The sequence below is a fragment of the Crocuta crocuta genome, unplaced genomic scaffold, assembly GCF_008692635.1.
Source record: "Crocuta crocuta isolate KB4526 unplaced genomic scaffold, BGI_CrCroc_1.0 scaffold166, whole genome shotgun sequence".
Classification (NCBI taxonomy): Eukaryota; Metazoa; Chordata; class Mammalia; order Carnivora; family Hyaenidae; genus Crocuta; species Crocuta crocuta.
The window spans coordinates 3,237,975-3,255,112 of record NW_027531018.1 but is presented as its reverse complement, the minus strand read 5'-3'; the positions used below and the strand labels follow the sequence as shown (position 1 = coordinate 3,255,112).

The 17,138-nt window shown below is 38.6% G+C and overlaps 1 long non-coding RNA gene across 5 annotated transcripts in view; it reads right to left on the bottom strand.

The window, feature by feature from the left end:
• LOC144237261 (uncharacterized) overlaps positions 1-17,138 on the bottom strand; it is a 110,701-nt gene that overhangs the window by 46,891 nt on the left and 46,672 nt on the right. For all 5 annotated transcript variants that reach the window (XR_013336805.1, XR_013336806.1, XR_013336803.1 and 2 more), the window contains one exon: positions 8,763-8,804. This is a non-coding gene — a long non-coding RNA (uncharacterized LOC144237261). The remainder of the gene's footprint in view (positions 1-8,762; positions 8,805-17,138) is intronic.

The window sequence follows — 17,138 nt, the reverse complement described above, 5'->3', positions numbered from 1 at the left end:
CTTTGTTAAAAAAAAGGGCTGCTACCTTGCATTGGACTGGGTTATTGTTCAGCAAATACTCAGCCCCTCCACCTCTCTCTTATAATGAAGTATATTTTCCTATCTTTGGGCTTGGCCATATGACATGCCTTGGCTGCTGGGAAATCAACAAGTGTAATATAAATAGCAGCACTAAATATGCTTGAGTGGTGGACTCATGCTCTTGTGCTCCAGTGATCTGCCAAAAAAGCAAGCCCTGGTTGGCCTCTATCCTAGGCTCCAGAATCGAAACATGTGGAGCAGACCTGAACCCATACCATAGCCAACCAACTTGCAACTTGGAGCAGAGTTGCCCACCCGAGATGAGGCTACGTCAGCCCAGCTGAAGGCGACCAGTGCAAGCATAAATGTCTGTTACTGTGAGCCACTGGGTGTGGAGTATTTTGCTATTATACTGGCAAAAACTGTTTTATAGCTATAGTCAGAGTTTTAAAGTTCAGGCCATTATCATTCCTTAACAGTAATGGACTTGGTTCTATTTACCTCATTCTACATTTGCTCCATAAAACCAGGGATTCAGATTTCAATACTTTTTTAAAAGTTTATTTATTTATTTTGAGGGGAGGGGGCAGAGAAAGGAGAGAGAGAATCCCAAGCAAGTTCTGCACTGTCAGCATGAAGCCTGATGAGGGACTTGAACCTACAAACCATGAGATCATGACCTGAGCTAAAGTCAGAAGACTCGGATACCTAACTGACTAAGCCACCCAGGTGCCCCATTATCTTGGTTTTGTTTTGTTTTTTTTAGCTCAACTACTTACTGTCCAGAGGACTATTACCAGATCCTTCTGGAATTTGAAGAAGGGGTTGGTAGGAGATGGAAATAGATATTCTTGGGGTCTGTGGAAAGGATCTAGGATCAGTTAGGAACTTTTTGAGTCCTGGCTATACCACTTGGGAAAATGACAGAAGAGACTACAACTGCATTTACGTAGCAGGTATGCTGTTCTGGGCTTATTCAGAGAGGTGGGAGATGCCTTACTCAGGTGTGAGGTATACAGAGGGTTAAAGCATAGGTAAGTTACAGTTTTTAATAGCTAACTCTTAAGGTCCACAAAGCTATACTCTAGGACAAGTATAAGTTTAAAGGTTAAATACTTCATATACGTGGAGAAATGGTAAATTTCATTATCCTCATGGTGAGACTGTAAATTGATCTAAACACTTTGGAGAACTTGGCAGTAATTGGAAATTACTTTGGAGAACAAGTATGTATTAAATAATGTTGAAGATGCTCACATCTTAACATCCGGTAATTTGGTACTGGATGAATCTGGTGATGGATGAGACCGATGGGTCTCAACAGGGCTGGTGTCACACCTGAAGGGGCATTTTTGTTTATAATAGTGATGGGAGGTTTACTATAACATGTAGGGGGTGGGGACCAGGTATCCTGTATATCCTGTAACCCAAAGGATAGTTCCATTAAAACAAAACAAAACAAAACTGTCCTGGATCCTCTATGACTTTCGAAGGCCTAGTAGAGCATTCACGTAGATGAAGAGTCTACGTGTTACCTAAGAGGATAACAACTTTGCTTCAGATATAAATACCAAGTACTTTTTGGTAAGATTTTAATATATATATACTTTCCAGGGATGTAGCCAGTAGAAAAGTGAGGATTGTATTTTGTCTTGTTCAGAACCTTGTTGTTCACATCACCAATAGCAACACCACTTTTGAGTTTTGGGTTTCTAATATCACAAGTCTCTATGAGTCTGCATTTGTAGGTAACTTCATTTTGTCTCCTAATATACTATAGTGTATTTGTAGCCACTGACATATTGAATACCAATTATTTTATTAAGGTTTGTTTTCTTATATGTCTACTTTATATCACAGTAAAAGCATTAAATTTGATTGTTTTAAATGTGTACATGAGTTCATTGTCTATGAATTTCATTTCAAGATCGTTAATGGAGTGATAAAAAATATATTTGTTATAAGAAGAGCACATTGGTTCTGACAGTATTGAGAATTACTGCCCTAGATAATTGCACATGCACCCAAGGAGATGAAGAAATGTAGTATAAAACTGTTCTCCAACAGAGTAGTCACTAACCACATTAATTAAAATTAAATTAAATTAAAAATTGAGTCCTTTGGTCATATTGACACTTGAAGTTCAGTACCACATGTAGCTCATGGCTACAGTATTGTAGAGCATAGATATGAGATATTTCCATCAGCACACAAATTTCTATTGGATAGAATTGGTTTAGAATATTAGGGTGACAATGTTTATAATATCAAAAACTTGAAAGCTAACCTATATTTTCATTAAAAGGGGAATGGAAAAGTAAGTGGAATGCTATATAGCGGTAAAAATGAATGCTTGCATGTATCAACACAGATGAATTCCACAAATAACATCGAGAAAAGCAAAAGACCTGCATTTGAACCTCTTACTTGATACGTCTCTGAAGGCAAGGGAAATAAAAGCAAAATATGAACTATTGGGACCTCATCAAGATAAAATGCTTCTGCACGGCAAAGGAAACAATCAACAAAACTAAAAGCAACCAACATAATGGGAGAAGATACTTGCAAATGACATATTGGATAAAGGGTCAGTATCCAAAATCTATAAAGATTTCCAAACTCAACACCCAAAAAACAAATAATCCAGTGAAGAAACGGGCAGAAGAATGAATAGACACTTTTCCAAAGAAGACATCCAGATGGCTAACAGACACATGAGAAGATGCTCAACATCACTCAACATCAGGGAAATACAAATCAAGACCACATTGAGATAACACCTCACACCTGTCAGAGTGGCTAAAATTAACAATTCAGGAAACAACAGATGTTGGCAAGGATGTGGAGAAATGGGAACCCTCTTGCACTGTTGGTGGGAATGCAAACTGGTACAGCCACTCTGGAAAACAGTGTGGAGGCTCCTCAAAAAATTAAAAATTGAACTACTCTACAACCGAGCAATAGCACTACTAAGAATTTATCCAAAGGATTCAAGAGTGCTGATTCGTAGGGGCACATGTACCCAATGTTTACGGCAGTGCTATCAACAATAGCCAAATTATGGAAAGAGACCAAATATCCATCAACTGATGAATGGATAAAGAAGATGTGGTATATATATGTGTGTGTGTGTATATATATATATATATATATACATATNTACTTTGGAGAACAAGTATGTATTAAATAATGTTGAAGATGCTCACATCTTAACATCCGGTAATTTGGTACTGGATGAATCTGGTGATGGATGAGACCGATGGGTCTCAACAGGGCTGGTGTCACACCTGAAGGGGCATTTTTGTTTATAATAGTGATGGGAGGTTTACTATAACATGTAGGGGGTGGGGACCAGGTATCCTGTATATCCTGTAACCCAAAGGATAGTTCCATTAAAACAAAACAAAACAAAACTGTCCTGGATCCTCTATGACTTTCGAAGGCCTAGTAGAGCATTCACGTAGATGAAGAGTCTACGTGTTACCTAAGAGGATAACAACTTTGCTTCAGATATAAATACCAAGTACTTTTTGGTAAGATTTTAATATATATATACTTTCCAGGGATGTAGCCAGTAGAAAAGTGAGGATTGTATTTTGTCTTGTTCAGAACCTTGTTGTTCACATCACCAATAGCAACACCACTTTTGAGTTTTGGGTTTCTAATATCACAAGTCTCTATGAGTCTGCATTTGTAGGTAACTTCATTTTGTCTCCTAATATACTATAGTGTATTTGTAGCCACTGACATATTGAATACCAATTATTTTATTAAGGTTTGTTTTCTTATATGTCTACTTTATATCACAGTAAAAGCATTAAATTTGATTGTTTTAAATGTGTACATGAGTTCATTGTCTATGAATTTCATTTCAAGATCGTTAATGGAGTGATAAAAAATATATTTGTTATAAGAAGAGCACATTGGTTCTGACAGTATTGAGAATTACTGCCCTAGATAATTGCACATGCACCCAAGGAGATGAAGAAATGTAGTATAAAACTGTTCTCCAACAGAGTAGTCACTAACCACATTAATTAAAATTAAATTAAATTAAAAATTGAGTCCTTTGGTCATATTGACACTTGAAGTTCAGTACCACATGTAGCTCATGGCTACAGTATTGTAGAGCATAGATATGAGATATTTCCATCAGCACACAAATTTCTATTGGATAGAATTGGTTTAGAATATTAGGGTGACAATGTTTATAATATCAAAAACTTGAAAGCTAACCTATATTTTCATTAAAAGGGGAATGGAAAAGTAAGTGGAATGCTATATAGCGGTAAAAATGAATGCTTGCATGTATCAACACAGATGAATTCCACAAATAACATCGAGAAAAGCAAAAGACCTGCATTTGAACCTCTTACTTGATACGTCTCTGAAGGCAAGGGAAATAAAAGCAAAATATGAACTATTGGGACCTCATCAAGATAAAATGCTTCTGCACGGCAAAGGAAACAATCAACAAAACTAAAAGCAACCAACATAATGGGAGAAGATACTTGCAAATGACATATTGGATAAAGGGTCAGTATCCAAAATCTATAAAGATTTCCAAACTCAACACCCAAAAAACAAATAATCCAGTGAAGAAACGGGCAGAAGAATGAATAGACACTTTTCCAAAGAAGACATCCAGATGGCTAACAGACACATGAGAAGATGCTCAACATCACTCAACATCAGGGAAATACAAATCAAGACCACATTGAGATAACACCTCACACCTGTCAGAGTGGCTAAAATTAACAATTCAGGAAACAACAGATGTTGGCAAGGATGTGGAGAAATGGGAACCCTCTTGCACTGTTGGTGGGAATGCAAACTGGTACAGCCACTCTGGAAAACAGTGTGGAGGCTCCTCAAAAAATTAAAAATTGAACTACTCTACAACCGAGCAATAGCACTACTAAGAATTTATCCAAAGGATTCAAGAGTGCTGATTCGTAGGGGCACATGTACCCAATGTTTACGGCAGTGCTATCAACAATAGCCAAATTATGGAAAGAGACCAAATATCCATCAACTGATGAATGGATAGAGAAGATGTGGTATATATATGTGTGTGTGTGTATATATATATATATATATATATACATATATATATAATGGGATACTACTTAGTAATGAAAAAGAATGAAATCTTACCATTTGCAATAAAGTGGATGGAACTAATGGGTATTATGCTAAATGTAATAAATCAGAGAGAGAAAGACAGACATCATATGTTTTCACTCACATGTGGAATTTGAGAAACTTAACAGAAGACCATGGGGGAAACGAAGGGAAAAAAAGAGTTTCAAACAGAGAGGGAGGCAAATCATAAGAGACTCTTAAATACAGAGAACAAACTGAGGATTGATGGGGGCTGGGGGAGCAGAGAGGTGGGAAAAATGGGCGATAGGCATTGAGGAGGGCACTTGTTGGGATGAGCACTGGGTGCTGTATATAAGCGATGAATCACAGAAATCTACTCCTGAAGCCAAGAGCACACTGTATACGCTGTATGTTAGTTAACTTGACAATAAATTATATCTATATATATAATTTTTATATACATATATAAAAAATTGTATAAATAATTTATATATAAATAAACTATAAAATATATATATAAAAGACCTGCATTTGATGCCATTTGAACGTAATAATACTACGTGTGATTTAGGGATCCATATGTAGCAAAAATATTTTTTAAATGCATGGGAATGATTAACACCAAATTCAGGATAGCGGTTATCTCTGGCATCAAGGAAGAGATGCAATTGGAGAGGCGTAAAATAGGGGCTTACCTGCACTTAAAATGTTTTATTTCTTCAGATATAAGGTGGGCATACAAGGATTCATTATTATTTATATTTTTTAATACAGAGAATATACATTATTCTGTGTCAATTTTGTAGATATTAAATATTGCAAAATAAAGTTTTAAATGGAAGGAGTTTCACAAGCTTCTGATAGCAAGGAGTAATGTTTTGTTCATCTCTCTAAGCATAGTGCCAAAGTGTCAAAGTGCAAAGATACTCAATTAATGTTGGTTGAGTAGTTAATCAAGCATTCCAAAATTCATACGATAGTATAGTTTTAACTCTAACACATAAACAGAACACTTCAGTCCCATTAGATCAGGGTATCCAGTAACACAAACCTTTTTTTAATCATGTGTTCATTTTACAAATATCTGTTGGGACGTACTATATGTCAAGCACTCCTCCAGTGGTAAGAGTACAACAGGGAACATGTAAAACAAAATTTCTTTCCTTCGAGGGACTTACATTCGAGGATGTGTTTTGGGGAAGGGGGCAGGGGGAAAACCCAGAGGAGTATTAATAATAAAAAAAATAAATAAGTAAAATAGAAAGTAGGTCAGATGGGATAAAGCCCTCAAGAAAAATGAAGTTGGGAGCAGAAGGGTTAGATGATTTTAGGCAGTATTAAACAGGGTAGTCAGGCTCTTTTTGAGTGAGTGACCTTTGAGCTAAGATTTGGAGCGAGGGAGAGAGCAAGCCCGTGAGCAGTTGAGTCAGAGGGAGGAGAGAGCACAAGAACCTTGAGGCAGCCTGGAGCAGAGGCCAGGGCAGCTGGCCAGATTGATTGCCTGGAAGGGGGGATGAGGAGGGAGATCAAAGAGTGGGCAGAGCCTGTGAGACTATTTTCAGGACTTTGGCTTTTACCTTATGTGAGATGAAGGACTTGGAACAAAGGACGAAAATCATCTGGCTTGCATACTTAAAGGATCACTCTATTTGGGTAATAGATAATAGTGGTAAGTAGAAACAGGGAGACCAGTTAAGACATTATTGCATTAATTGAGGCCAGAGATGACAGTGGCTGGAACCAGAGTGGCAACAGTGGAGATGAGAGTGGTCAGACTTTTGACAAAGTTTGAAGACATGAGCACAGAGCCATTTCTGATGGATTGTGTATGAGAAAGGGGGCAGTCAAGGATACAACAATTTTTGGCTTGAAGTTGCCACTGACTAAGAAGACAGGGAACTGGCTGGCTGGGGGTGGGAAGGGGTTCAGTATGGGACCTGTCAAGCTGAAGATGTTTTCTAGGCATCCAGATGGAGCTGTTAAGTAAACAGTTGGTAGAGCAGCCTGAGGGTCAAGAGAGACACAGAAGTTGGGGTGCCTGGGTGGCTTAGTCGGTTGAGCGTCCGACTTTCGCTTGGGTCATGATCTCACGGTTCGTGAGTTCGAGCCCCGCATCGGGCTCTGTGCTGACTGCCAGCTCAGAGCCTGGAGCCTGCTTCAGTCTGTAACTCCATCTCTCTCTGACCCTCCTCTGCTCACGCTGTCTCTCTCTCTCTCTCCTAGATATAAATAAAACATTAAAAAAAAAATTAAAAAAAAAAAAAGAGAGACACAGAAGCTGGGGTAATACATTTGAGAGCCATTAGCACATAGGTGGTATTGAAAGGTTAAAGACAGGATGAGATCATCAGGGCAAGAAGAATAGCTAGAAGGGAAACCTGAGTGGCTCAGTTGGTTAAATGTCCAACTCTTAATTTTGGCTCAGGTCAGGATTTGTTTGTGATAAGGCAATGTAGTGTTTAGGAGTCAGGAAGGAAGAGTGAGTCAACAGTGGTCTCAGCCAACGAGGTAAGAGACATCCATGGAAAGATAATGCCTTGGAAGCCAGGTTAAGGAAGTAATTAAGAGAAGAAGGGTGACTAACAGCATCAAATTATACTCGGGGCCCACATAAGATGAGGACAATAAAAGAGCTTTGTATAAAACAAAGTAAGGGTTATGGGAGACCTTGGCAAGGCCAGTTGTGGAGGAGTGCGGGGGGCTGAAACCCTTCTTGCAGAGGGCTCAGGAGAGTGGAGAGAAACGAATAAACAGGAAAGCCAACTCTTCAAGGCTCTTTTTCTGCCTTATCTGACTTTTAAACAGAAAGGGAAGCCGTGCATTCCTAATTAAACTGACACAATTGCATACTGGAATCCAGTAATCTAAACATATATCTTATCTCGAAAAAATAAAGCTCAAAGCTGCTAGAAAATTCCACTCATGTATGAGAATTTCCTTCATTTTCTACAAACAGAAGGAACTACCAGGAGAAACTGAACTAGGGATTCTGGTAGGGGAGGGACAATCCTAAATGAAGTGGTCACCTTCCTCTAATTTTGTTATGTGAAGCCAAATTAGTCCCCTTTACTTATTAATAGATCAAATTTCCCCCAATGTAAATTAGTGGTTGGAAACTATTAGCTCAACCTTAAAAGCCATTTATCTCATAAGAACTTTGACCCCAAAGACCAATTCACCTGTCTGATTCATCCAGGATCAGCTCAAGTGATTCTCAGATAAGGCCAGCCTACAGTTCAAGAATCATGGAGGGATAGGGGCGCCTGGCTGGCCCAGTAGGTTAAGCGTCCGACCTAGGCTCAGGTCATGATCTCACGGTTTGTGGGTTCAAGCCCCACGTCGGGCTCTGTACTGGCAGCTAGCCTGGAGCCTGTCTTCGAATTCTGTATCTCCCTCTCTCTCTCTGACCCTCCCCTGCTCAAGTTATCTCTATCTCTCTCTCAAAAACAAATAAAACATTAAAAATATAAAAAGAATCACAGAGGGATCTCATGGACCTTGTTAATAAACAAGATGTGTCAGGGCAATAGGCCTGTGATCCCTAGACCTGCTCTGCTCTCACTTCTACCCAGAAAACGAGGCCAAGGGGAACAATATGTAAAAGACTGGCTTTAGCATATCATCAGTAAACTTACACTTTTGGATGACCTTCAACTCACTGCCATCAGATCAGGTGCCTAAGAGAAAAGAAATAATTAAAACAATTTCCTTCTTATAAGGGTTTGATATAGTATGACCCCAATGTGGTTCATTATAACAAAGAATTAACTTGTAATATAGGATGCTATTAGCTTTTCAGAAAATCCAGGTTAAAACAGTATCCAGAATTCATAAGTAGTAATCAGTAAATGGAAGAATAATCTGACAATCAAAAATGTCTATGGAATAGGATGTATTATTATTACAACAGATAAAGCTGAGAGAGATAAGAAGGCAAATAATTTTAATCACATTTATTGAATCAAGTAATACTTATTTAGCATATTCTTCTAATTTATATACTCTGTTTATAGAATTAACAATTATAATAGCTAATAGAAACCTTAAAATTGCAGAAAATCCATTTTTGGTTATGTTTTTTGTTGTTGTTGGGGACATCTTTCCCTTGCTCCCCAAATCAAAATGTAACCAGAATTTTTTTTCCTCTCTTAAACAGAACCGTTGAACTTCAGCTATAAAGTAGAAAAAGGAACTAACTTTTCTTTCTCTCTGTTCATATACACCATCTAGTAGATTTGTTATTTAAACAAAAACAGGAATGAGAAAAAAAAGTTATATGATCTAATAAATTATAGACACTGCATAAAAATAATGCCTTATAAAAACATGGCAAGTAGAGTATTATCATAAAACAATTAGGGTTTGGCCCATAAGCATATCCTATATGGACAATAAGTACATTTATTTTAATGTTATCTGGATCTCTGGCTTTTGACACGATTGTAAAAGTTAAAGAAGGAATCAAGAAACAATGCTGTGAGAAATAATCAAAAAGTTAAGTTACTCTGAAGAAAACAGTTAACTAAACTTTCATTTTTAACATAAAATTCTTTTATCCAAGCATGTGATATTTAGATGTATTTCACATTATATAGAGTATACCAGAATTCAATGTTTATGTGCATTTCACTTTGTACTATATACTCATAGCATCCTAATAAATAGTAGGGCCCTAGAAATCAACTAGTCTAGTTTCCTAACTTTACAGATGAGAGGATTGAAGCCCAGAGAAGAGAACTGATTTGTTGAATGCCACAGTTATGCAACGGTAAGATCAAAATTCAGATCTCTTGAATCTCAACAAAATGTTTTCTTTGACTGCTCCCATCTAATAAAATAAAAAGTGGCACACAGACCAGACACTACCTGAAATCCACACAGATTAGTATGTGATAAAGGAACCTAATATAGATTGGAGCATTTTTCTCTGTGGGTCACTGATGAAAAAAGAGAAATAGGCATTTCAGGCAGCAGGAGAGATATAAACAAAGGTGCATATACTGTCTAATTTGTGAGTTAAAAAAGGACAGGATATGACATGTTAGAGCAACTGAAAGCAGGCTGGAGTGTGGGGAGCAAGAAAAGAAGTCCGCAGAGGCTCTCTGGAGACAAGACAGAAGCTGGCCCCAGTGGAGACATGTAATCCTGGACTGGGTCTTATCCTAAATGGAAAGGAATTCACAAGAGAGGTCATATGCCCATATTTTGACTCTTTAAAGATAAGTCTTTAACTGAAATGTTTTTCCCTCTTGACTGTGTAAACTATATATATATATATACACACACATATATATATATTATCAAGTTCAGTAAAAGGGTATACAATTAAAAATCATCTTTTTCCCACTCCCATCCTATTACCACCCAGTTCTCAGTTTGGTCCCAGTTTCCAGTTTGGTCCGAGACCAAACACAATTACCTATCCCCGCAACCCCATTTATTTATTTTTTTAACAAAAATAGTTATATGCACATTCTTCTGCATTTTAATTATTTCCTTAATTACCTTGGGGCACTTATCACATCAGCTCAATTAGAACTAACCAAAAGCTATATATGTCGTATTCTATCATATGGACCTACCATTCTTTATTTTATATCAGTTCTCCATTGATGGGCATTTAAGACACACACACACACACACACACACACACACACGTTTGCCACAATGAATATGCACAGACATATGTCATTTTGCCTTCTGTAAGACACCTGAAGGATAAATTCCCAGAAGTAAACAGGCAGGTCATAAAGGTTCTATATGACTCTAATTTTGATAGGTATTGCCAAATTGCATCCCAAAGAGAGTGAATTAATTTATACTCCCACAGGCAATGTTCAGGTGTCTATTATCCTATATTCCCTGCTACCACAATGTATTATTAAAAGTTTTGAAATTTGCCAATCTGATAAATTTGTAGTTTGCATTGGTCTTGTGATGAGAAGAGATCATTTACCGTGCACATGGAGAATGACTGGAAGAGGGCAAGAGTGAGAGCTGCTGCAGTTAGCCCTGAGAGGTGGCTGGGGCCTAGCGGGGTGGGGAGGTGGCAGTGAAGACGGCCAGAAGGGGCAGAGGCACAGCATACTACGCAGGCAGAGCCCACAGGATCTGGCCATGGACCGGACATGGAGGAGAGAGAAGCATCAGGGGCGACTGGTTTTTCAATGACATAGGAGGAGGGATTTGGGAAGTGACAGGAGACTGAGGGAAGCGCAGGAACTCATTTTAAGAATGAACCCGAGGGGTGCCTGGGTGGCTCAGTCGGTTAAGCATCCGACTTCAGCTCAGGTCATGATCTCACGGTTTGTGGGTGCGAGCCCCACGTCCGGCTCTGTGCTGACAGCTCAGGGTCTGGAGCCTGTTTCGGATTCTGTGTCTCCCTCTCTCTCTGACCCTCCACTGCTCACGCTCTCTCTCTCTCTGAGAAATAAATAAAACATTTAAAAAAAAAAAGAAAGAAAGGAATGAACCCGAGTTGCCTGTGAGGCTGTGCCAGCAGAGTGCCTGGAGGCATTTGGCTGTTATCTGGAAGCTTGGAGGGCTGGTGTAGGCTGGAGAAGACAGTCTTGACGGGTATTAGGCCTTCCCTCCATGAAGTGGAGGAAGGGTTTAGATCATTCACACTGAATCTCAATGTGACACTGCTTGATGAAATATACAATCTATAATGTGAGTTCCTTAACATCTGTTTCAAGTACTTCCACAAAAGGAGGTGGGGCTAAGAACAGGAAGGATTCCTTTGAGAAAAGGAATATACATTATTTGGAAAGCTCTTACTAAAAATAAGCCATGTCTGGGGCGCCTGGGTGGCTTAGTCGGTTAAGCGTCCGACTTTCGCTTAGGTCATGATTTCGCGGTTCGAGGGTTCGAGCCCCGTGTCGGGCTCTGTGCTGACTGCCAGCTCAGAGTCTGGAGCCTGTTTCAGAGTCTGTCACTCCCTCTCTCTCTGACCCTCCCCTGCTCACGCTGTCTCTCTCTATCCTAGAAATAAACTAAAAATATTTAAAAAAAAAAAAAAAAGAAAGAAAAGAGATGACCTCATAGGCATGAGGCTGTGACTGAAGCACTGTTTATGGAACCAAAGGACTGGAAACAACTTAAATGTCCATCATCGGAGACTGTCACACCCAAAAGACAGAATATAACGTGGCTGTTAAAAGGCACTGAGGAAGTTAGGAGGAATGAAACTCTGATCTATTAGGTAAAAAAGCAAGGTTTAGAATAAACTGACCTGTGTGAAAAATGGAGGCGCTGTAAGTAATACTATTGTTGCCATTTGTAAAAAAGGAGTTATATATAAATGTTTGTGCATAGAGCATAGAAGAATTTACAAGAAAGCTTTGGCCTTCTGATGGGGACCTGGGGTCTGGGAACTGAAGTAGGAAGCTGACTTAATTTTCAATCAATTTTCTGTTGCATTGTTTGAATTCTGTACCGTGTGCATGCACTATCTTTTTAAAGTTTATTTATTTTTGAGGGAAAGAGAGAAACAGAGGGCAAGCAGGGGAGGGGCAGAGAGAGAGAAGGAGACACAGAATTCAGAGCAGGCTTCAGGCTCTGAGCTGTCAGCACAGAACTTAACATGGGGCTGGAACCCACGAACTGTGAGATCATGACCTGAGCTGAAGTTGGCCGCTTAACCGACTGAGCCACCCAGACACCCTTTAAAAATTAAAAAGTAAACACGGAAATGAAATTATTCATCTGAACCTATGGCAACCATGCCTTCTGCCTCTTCTTTCCCTCCCCCACCTGCTGGAGATCTGCATAGACGCTTCTCTGTGCCTCGGACCTGCTTCCCCACCCTGATTACATGGTCCTGGTCAGCCTCCACTGTCATGAATTAATTATTCACTAATTGATGCTAACGTCTTTTAGAAATGTTACAAACCTCATGGGAAAGCTTCTGCTTGAACTCTGCACTACTGATAATCTTAATCTATTCTGTCCACTAACAAACTATATCATTCTGACTTTTGTTTATCATTCTTGCTTCCTATTCTTTCCTGTCATCCCAAATTTTTCTTGCCTACGGAAAACTGCACAGAATACAAGTCGCTATAATATAAGGTTTAGGATAAACAGTAGCTTGGATAAGATTTTTAAAAATAAAGTTGATACCATTTGAAGGAGTACAGGGTTGCCAGTAGATATGCCTTTTGGAATGCTGTGAGAATGTGGGAATGGTCTGTCAGTGACATCTTTTCATCCCTGCCAGCTCCCTTTGTCCTAACAGGTTCCATTGTAGAAGAGGAAGTGGCAGAAACAAATCTTAGTGGTGAATTTTCCACAACCTACTACTATTGGCATCTCATCACATAAGGTTAATCTGGAGCAGTATCTGTCCTATTACCAAACTACAGGAATATGAACCCTAGGTGTGTACGAGCTAGTAATTTATACTCAAAGTATTAATCTCCAGCCTTGGTTCTGTTGAGTCCAATGACACATTTTTAATTATTCTATTTCCTTTAAATCTAGAAGTTTATAAAACTTTCTTTGGTGGGGAATGTATATGATATTTCTCTCTTACCAACAGGGGAGAATGTAGCAAACTGTTAAGCCAAGGACCTTTCTTAAAGGGGTTTCCAACACACTTATGAGATCAGTCATAATATTTATATATACTCAAGCACTTTGAAATCTCAAGCTGTTTTAACCAGCTGTCATTTTGGTGTCAAACTCCGGTCATTTTAATGTGAAACAAAGGTCAACAGTAGGTTTGTCTTATTCTTTTCCTATTAGTGAAACACTTTATAGTTATTGACCTCTGTTAAAGCCCCCAACAGCAAGTCCTTATTGCTGATTCCCATTATCTGGGTCACATGGGATTTTATGATTGTTCACAAATGAAATATATATAAATGAAGAAGCGTGGAAGTGTCAAATTAATATTTAAAGTAGTATCAACAACCAAAAATACAATCAGTATGGCCTATACAAGTTTGGCATTGATTATTAGGAAACACTTATCTCTAAGACTGACATCCAGTATGTACATAATACAAACTCAATTCTCGTACCTAAAATAAGATGGCAAAGGTGATTCTTTCATTGCTCATTCCAGAAATTACACTGTAAAGTTCACTCCAAATTTTGCTAAATTGTTGGCCTTTGAAAAAGAGATCATTTATTTCTTTTTTTTTTAATTTTTAAAAATGTTTTATTTATTTCTGAGAAAGAGAGAGAGAGAGAGAGAGCATGAGCAGGGGAGGGTCAGAGAGAGAGGGAGATACAGAATCTGAAACAGGCTCCAGGTTCTGAGCTGGCTGTCAGCACAGAGCCCGACGCGGGGCTCGAACCCATGAACTGCGAGATCATGACCTGAGCTGAAGCCGGATGCTTAACCGACTGAGCCACCCAGGCGCCCCTAGATCATTTATTTCTAAAACTTATTCTCTCAGTTTATTGTGTAACCCAAAAACAATATATGTATTTTTGGCCATTATTTATTTCCAGTTTTTTTCTAGACTTTTTACTCTCACCTAATAAAATTTTTGCTAATCTGCATCAGGATAATGCATTGTATGGAATTACTTTACTACAAGAGTTAACCAACATATTGAAGAGTAAGTGCTTAGAATTATACAATCAACTCATAACAAGTAAGGAAAAGGATTTGAAGGTATCCATTGGGTTCCCTGTAAGTAAAGTTTAGCCCTTTGGAGAGACACAGTCTTGTAATTTTTGTTTTTGTTGTCATTTTCACCTAGTTCATTCATCCACTTATTGCACTTAAATGTACTGTGCCAGTAATACATGAGCTAGGCTACTCTTAGTGCCTGCAAGTGGGTTTGAATGGTAACAATAACCTGACCTCTGAGAGCTTAATTTTACAAGAGAGAGTTAGACAGTACAGACATGATAAATACATAGTATAACTGCAGGTAGTGGTAAATTTTTTTTAGATGTTTTTATTTATTTCTATGAGAGAGAGAGAGAGAGAGTGAGAGAGAGAGAGTGTGAGCAGGGGAGGGTCAGAGAGAGAGGGAGTCACAGACTCTGAAACAGGCTCCAGGCTCTTAGCTGGCAGTCAGCACAGAGCCCGATGCGGGGCTCGAACCCACGAACCGCGAGATCATGACCTAAGCGAAAGTCGGACGCTTAACCGACTAAGCCACCCAGGCGCCCCAGGTAGTGGTAAATTTTAATGCTAAAAAGAAGTAGAGTAACAGACTAGAGAACGACTAGGGGAGGCGTTATTTCATTTGTGGTGATAAAGACAGACCTTTCTGGGGAGATCCCACCCAAGCTCATACCTAATTTATCAGAAGAGGTCAGGATAGAGCTTTCCAGGGAAGATGTCAAGATAGAGTAGCATAAACGAGAGGCCTGGGCTTGTCATGCTCAAGGAGCAGGAAAAAAGCAATGAATGAGGGGTGAGAGGGAGGAGGTGAGGTCAGTGGGATGGGCAGATCCCACAGGTGAGGCTTTGTGGCCATAGAAGGAGCTTCTATTCTGGTCTAATGGCAGTGGGAAACTACCATGGGAAGATCACACTGGTTGCTATGTAGAGACAAGATGCAGAGAGTATTGCAAAGAACAGTGACTCTGGGAAGTTAGAAGACTTTTGCAACAATCTAGGGCAGAGAGGACAGTGATTTCGATTGGAGTTTAGCACAAGGTATGGTAAGAAGTGGTCAATTCTTGGGGCGCCTGGGTGGCTCAGTTGGTTAAGAGTTGACTTTGGCTTGGGTCATAATTTTGTGGTTCTTGAGTTTGAGCTTTGTGTTACTGAGCCTGGAGCCTGCATAGTATTCTATGTCTCCCTCTCTCTCTGCCCGTCCCCTACTCATGCTCTGTCTGTCTCTCTCTCAAAAATAAATAAACATTAAAAAAAAATTAAAAAGAAGTGGTCAGCCCTGGAGGTAGCACTGATAGGGCTCTTTTGGAAACTTAAAGAGGATTAGTATTTTCTATATGCTGACTTTCATTAAGAAGAAAACAAGTAGTGGCTAACAAAAAAACACCACTTACTTTTTCCTAAGTGCCACTTACTTTTTCCTAAATGTGAATAAACTGATTTCTCTAAAAGCACATTACTCATTGGCAAGATTTAATCACAGAATATTAGAATTGGAAAAGGTCACAGAGTAACATAATCCAATTATCTTGTTTTTGCTTTGGCTTGAATAGGCTAGAATCGGGGAAAGCACAGAATGTTGGCAATACCAACAGCGGCCATTAATGCTTCCTGCTGTATTTTCAAGAAAAATACTAATATACCAAAATAAAAAATCATTTTTTAGGTTGACAAAAAAAATTCATAATGGACAGGATTCCATTATAAAACATTTTCCCCTTGAGACATAACTTTATGAGCAGCCTCGACTTCTAAACTAGGAATGGGCTGACAATAGCAATGTCTTTCCTTCAATTTTGAATTGAATTTGGAGTCAATGAAATTGTCTCTAGATCAGATGTGGTTTATGAAAGAGAGGAGTCAGGGCTGATTCTATGGTTTTTGGCCTCAGCAACTAGAAAAATGGATTTGCCCAACTGAGGGGAGAAGACTCTTAAGAGACACAGGTTTGGAGAATGTGTGAGATTCAGGAAACTGGTTTTTAAGAAGGCAGGTCTGAGGCACTAATGAGGCATCTATGATAAAATGTTGGGTAGGCAGGTGAACACAGGTATTTACTAGCTGAAAAGGGAGGTTGTGGTTGGAAATATAAATATAATTTTCAATAGTATTTAAAACTGAGATTAAAGATAATTTTGAGGATGGGCTCTTAAAAGTTTTTGTGCCATAAATCCCTCTGAAAGTCTATTAAAACCCTCAGGCTCCTTCCCTGAATGATATTTTTTAAATGCATAAAATATCTTTTAAATATTTTTTGGTATATAAACGGTATAAAGAAAACCAATTATAATGAAACATAGCATCAAAATATTTGAAAAGTTATACTATGGTAACATTATCTTTTATTAATATACTGTATAATAAGAACTAACAATAAACAAACTACAGTAACTTTAAAGAAGTCATGTGGATTAATATTTCAAGA